We start from the raw sequence: 6,169 nt of genomic DNA on the forward strand, positions 1-6,169 counted from the left end.
TCAGTAGGTTGTAGGAGTCAAATTGGATATAAGGCCTGCTTCCTAGGATGGAGCTCATCTCTGACATTGCTATCAGGCTTAAGAACCTATGTCTAAACAGGTCACAGGACATAGGGGAGAACATAATACTAGTTTTCTACTAAATAGTTATCATATTAAACTGTCACTTAATGATTTATTGTTATGCTCACAGGGCTTATTTTAAATCAGATATCCTCTCAATACTCACAGACCCTTCAGAACAAATTCCCTTCGATTTTGGTTATAGTTATCAAGATAAGTGAAGTTTCATCTTGTCTAAGTTTATTTTCTTGTGATAAAATGCTCAGACAAAAACAATATAAGTGTGAATGAGTTTGTTTTAGCTCATAGTCAAGGTACAGTCCATCATGGCGTGGAAATCAAGGAAGTAGGAACTTGTGGCAGACGGTCATATCATATCTACAATCAAGATGGAGAAAGGGATAAAAAGTGCTCTGCTCCTTTTTTTCATGTTATACAGTCCAGGATCCTTTTGTAAATGATTTTAGAGTCTATCAAGTTCACAATTAAAACTCATCTTCACCATCCTATTCTACCTAGTAGGATAATTTTGGTGGATTCTACATTGGCTATCATGAGACATTTCACATTCTTAACTTGCTGTGATAAGGTATTTCTCCCATTTTATAAAATCTCCTTTCAGAGTCTTTTTCTTTTACAATGCATATCTTTATTGAATTTTTTGTGGATTTCATGCAATGCAGCCTAATCATATTTAGCAGCCCCCATCCTATCTGTACCCTCCCATGGCCCACCAACAGGACTTCATGTATTTTGTCATATATTCCAAGTCCTATCAATTCAGGTTTGTGTACCCAGATTTCCCTCAGTGTAAGTTCATTCTCTAGAATCTGTTTAGCCTATCATCATTCCCTGAAAGATGATCAACTCCCCATCACCCAATAGTGATCAGCTGCCAGTAGATCCTTGGCTTTAGGCCTATTTCCCCTGTTCTTTGATGGTTTTTGTCTGATTGAGTTCACATGAGTCTTGTGCATACTGTCACTTTTGCTGTAAGTTAATAAGAACATGTTTTCAGAAGCTTGGAAATCTGTTCCTTATAGTCATGCACCACCCCTGACTCTTACGATCTTTCCACCCCCTCTTCCCCAATAGTCCCTGAGCACTGGAGGTTTAATATAGAAGTCCTGTCCAGGGACACAAACTCTGGACTCTTATTCTTTTCACTTTGGCTGGTTGTGGCTTTTGTGCTCATTGCCCTCTGGTGCATGAGGTAGCTTCACTGATGAGAGTTGAGAGATACATTAGTATTCCCTCTATCCCCTCTTACACTATATTCCATGAACCTTAGGTGTAGAGAGTTCATTGTAATTGTGTCATTTAGGACTGTACATCTCTCAGAATCTTATTCTATGTGTGTGACCAGTCGTGGAACTCTATAACAGCTCCAACTCATGTGTGGCACTGTAAACATAGCCAACATAGCCAAATGGCTGGAGAGGTCATAAAAGTTAAAGAAAAACGTAGGTCTGTCATATCCCTAGACAGATGTAATTTCTTGCTGTATGCTAAGTATGGATTTTTATATTATAGACAGGTATACCAGTCACCACTATCAAAGAAGCTTCTTTTTGTAACAGATGGAGACTACTATAGAGTTCCACAACTGGTCATTGGAAAATTTTTTGACATTTATTTTTGTTGGGTAAAATGTGTATTAGTATTTTTTGTTGTGTAGTTTCATGATATTAAGTATATTCATATCATTGTAGAACATTCATCACCACCCATCTCCATAACCAATTTAATTTTAGAAAATCAGAAATTTTATAAGCATTAAACAATAAGGCCCTCTGCCACTAGTCTCTCGAAACCACGATTCTGCTTTCAAATCTCTAGATTTAACTATATTAAGCATCACATGGCATATAAGTCTTTTTGTGGTTGTGAAGTGACCTAACTAATGTTCATCAATATCAAAGTTTCCATCCTTTTAAAGTCTAAATAATGTCCAATTATATATGCTGTATCATATATTATATATGTAGTTTTCTATATTATATATGTCATAATATTATGTACATTATGCTTTTTTATAGATTTAAGTATCTTTAGAGATTTGGATTGCATCTAACTTTTGCATATTGTGAATATGCTTTCATGGACATGGATGTCCGAATAGCTGTTCAAACACATTGATTTTCAGTTCTTCTGGGTACATACTCAAAAATGTAATTGCTGACTCATACAGTCATTACATTTTTAAGTCTTACAAAAACAACCACATTGTTTTCCACAGCAGCTGCATGTTTCATTTTATATTCCAACCTACAGTACAAAAGGGGCTCAATTTCTCCACATTCTAGATGCTTTCTCTTTTCTGTTGGTTGGTTTTCATTTTGTTTCTGCTTTATATGAGGTAGTATTTCATTGTGGTTCTGATTTGCATTTCCTTCATGTTAATCATGTTGACCATTTTTCATGTGTTTATTAGCCATTCATATATCTTCTATGAAGAACTGTCTGTTCAAGTCCCTTGCTCAATTTTGAATTGGGCTCTTTGATAATGCTGTTGACTTTTAAGAATTCTCCATATGGTTTGTGCATCAATTTTTTAATGTGAAAGTATGTTCTCTAATCTTGGATTTTTCATACTATCATTGTTGGCATCGTCCTTTGATTCACAATGGTTTTTTGTTTGATTGCTTATCTGTTTGTTTTGCATGACCTACAGTCACTGAAAAGAGACTCTTACATTTAGCACTAGGAGATGTCAGAGATTGGAAATGTGTCATTTTAGACAGGTGATTAGGGTAGGCCTCTGACTTTCGCAGAAAGTATTGAGACACTTAGAAAGGACCCTCACAGAAACATACTTCAGAAAGAAGTGGTGCATGCAAACATCCTGAGGTGAAAGTATACTCATATTAAAGCAACAGTGAGGACTGGAAGCTACAGTGAAATGAGAAGACACAGAAGGAATTCTAGTCAGCATTTGATTAGACATATAACTTACTTGTGCCTGTCTTTATCCTTTATCGCTGGAATCTAAATCCTGTGAGACCCAGCTGCTCTTGCAGAAGACCCAGGCCTGAATCACAGCACACAAGGTGGCTAGCTGTGGTTGCTGGCTGTGGCTACTCTCCTGCTCTCTTAGTTCCTCCAATCAGTCATCCAGTCCAGACCCCAGGGCTGGTGAGGAGGCTGTGTCAGTGGAGCCACATTCAGACACAGGAGACAAGGTTCAGTGACACAGGTCTGGTTTATTGCAGGAAGGCACAAGCTTATACAGGGGTAGTGGTCCAATCACAGCACAGCAAGTAGTTTAAAGGTGAGGTATCCAAGGGTGGTGATTAGGGAGTGGCGAGCTCTAGGCATCAGTCTCACGATCTGCCAATGGGAGCAAAATGTCACAAGGCATTCTTTGTGGCTCCACTATTCAGGCCGTTGCCTCAGGCCTGCTGTATGGCTGTCAATAAGACTTTCATCCTAGGCTCAAGCCTGTCTCCCACATCTTCCCCCCCTTTTTTTTATTTTTAAAGGTGAGATATAGTTTAGAATACATAGCATATTGATATCAGTCCAGATACATTAAGGCAAAGTACAATGGCTCAGGGGGTCACTGACTCAAGAGGCCCCACCCTCAAAATGGCAAGCTTTCTTAAGAGCAGGTTGTGCCAATTCCATGTCAACCAGTGGGAGTCAAGATTCTTTGCCTCAGCATTGTTGTCCCCACCTCAAGGGTCACCCAGAATTATGGACTTTGCCTGTCTTAGTTTTCCCATCTTTTGGAATCTTACCCATCATTGACTACCAACCCTAGAAGGGTGAGTCCCTTGGTATGGTCCAGCAGAGAGAGAGGCAGTTTATCAAGCTTTGGCCCATGAAAAGGCCTCTTAAGGGGCTAAGAATTCAATAAAAGCTGATGGAGTGGGGTCATCCCATCAGGGCTAGGAATGGGGATTAGGGAGTGGCAAGTTCTAGGCATCGGTCTCACAGTCTGCCAACAGGAGATGATGGCACAAATAATAAGGAACACAGACAAAGGTTTTCCTCTGGATTGAGGACTCAGCTTAGTTAATGCCTCTGTTTGCAGAGAGGGATGTTCGATGTCTCCCCAGGTTGGTGGCTTTTGTGGTCTGCGACATTGGACTGGCCTTTCGGTGGTCGTTTTCTCCAGGGCCATCATCTCTGGGGTTGATGGTTGTGGGCAGAGTTGTTCCATCGCAAGCAATTTTGGTGTTCCAGGCTGGGATCCAAATAGGAGCTGGGATGTTATCTGGAAAGACACACGCATAACCATGCCCTTGTGTTAGCAATAAATGGGGCCCTCTCCATTCGCCTGTGAGAGGGTCCTTCCATTTCACCATGGGGGCAGGCTTAGGCTGAGTGAACACTCCCCAATGCTTTATTGCTGGTGGGAGGCCATGGGAATCAAATTTAAGAAAATTTAGGACAAATAATGCTTGTTGTGTAATGAAATTAGGATCCTTGTAGCAAGGACCCTTATCATTATTTCCTCTCATTTTTTGCATTTGTTTAATAAGTGTTTGTGGGAACATTCAATAATTCCTTGACCCTGAGGATTGTATGGAATGCCAGTTACATGTTTTATATTCCAGTCAGAACAGAAATGGCCAAAGGTAGCAGAAACATAACAAGGGCCATTATCTGTTTTTATTTGCCAAGGAACTCCCATAAGGACCATGGCATATTTGACAGTCCTTATGGCATGAGGAGCCATCTCACCAGAGCAGGCCAATGCAAAATGGACATTGGAATAAGTGTCAATAATATGATGGATATACTTGAGCTTGACAAAAGGAGAAAAATGAGTGACATCCATTTGTGATATCTTGTTGGGGCCAAGGGCCCTAGGGAGAGTTCCAGAGGGTTGTAATGGTCCCAGAGGTAAAAGAGGGGCACAAGAGGAGCATGCACGGACCAAATGTTTACAGCTCTGAATCAGCAAGGTAAGGAGGAGCCTATGTATAGCTTGGGGAGAAAGGTGGAAGCAGGAGTGTAAGTCTCTAGCTTGTTGAATTATTGTGGAGTCTAGGGTGGCACTCAGGACCAGTTTGTCAATGGTGGCATTGCCCTCTGCCAGAATCCATTCAGAGACATCCTTATGTCTAATGGGTCCTATGGCAAGGTGACACTCTGTAGAGCAGCCTTCATGTATAAGATCCTTGAGCAAGGCATCGGCAGCTCCCTGGTGACTGATCTTTCTATTTATACTTTGTTGGCATCTCAACAAAATCAGAGAAATACTTGCCTAGTTTTTGTATTAATTTGGTATCACTGTGAGTTGGCATACTTTGAAAAGCACAAAGCACCCAAAGCCGTACTTGCTCAAAGTAGCGGGGAGGTCCCTGTGCCTGAGCTTGGGGGTGGGGGGTTGCAAAATTGCCACATCCTCCTAGAGCATCAATTCCAATGTTTTGGACATTGGCATTTCTATTGTGCTCTGCCTGTTGTTCACATTCATCTTGGTAAGCAGCTTTCCATAAAAGAAAATCGCCTCCCTGTAAGCAGGCATGGGCAATATTCTGCCGATCATAGCGGGTATTGGCCGAATGACTGATTGTATCTAATAACTGACCAAACAGGGGGAGTGAATGCCATCCTCAAATGCTGCCTTATACAGCTTCCTAAAGGTATCATGAGAATATGGATTCCAGTCATTAGGGTTCTGTAGTTCCTGATTGATGGTAACCTGGAAAAACTGTGGCAAATCTCCCATTGTATCATAGAAGAGGGGCCTAGGCGGGAGGGGCTTCCAGTCCTCCTCTGGAAGGGAGGGGTAGATGGACTGGAGGGGAACTTCCTTAAAGCTAGTGCAAGATGACGGAAAGTAGCCATCACCCTGTAATGGCAGAGCAGAGGCTGCCCTAACTTCCTCTTTTCCATGAAAGCTAATACAAGATGGCGGAGGGTAGCCACCGCCCTGTAATGATGGAGCAGAGGCTTCCCTAACTTCCTATTTTCCATCAAAACTAATACAAGATGGCAGAGGGTAGCCACTTTCCTGTAATGGCGGAGCAGAGGCTTCCCTAACTTCTTGTTTTCCATCAAAACTAATACAAGATGGCAGAGGGTAGCCACCACCCTGTAATGTTGGGGCAGAGGTGATCTTGACTTCCTGTTTTTCATCAGGGGAGGTCTC

This window comes from Nannospalax galili, unplaced genomic scaffold, assembly GCF_000622305.1.
Source record: "Nannospalax galili isolate Female #2095 unplaced genomic scaffold, S.galili_v1.0 scaffold203, whole genome shotgun sequence".
NCBI classification, from domain to species: Eukaryota; Metazoa; Chordata; class Mammalia; order Rodentia; family Spalacidae; genus Nannospalax; species Nannospalax galili.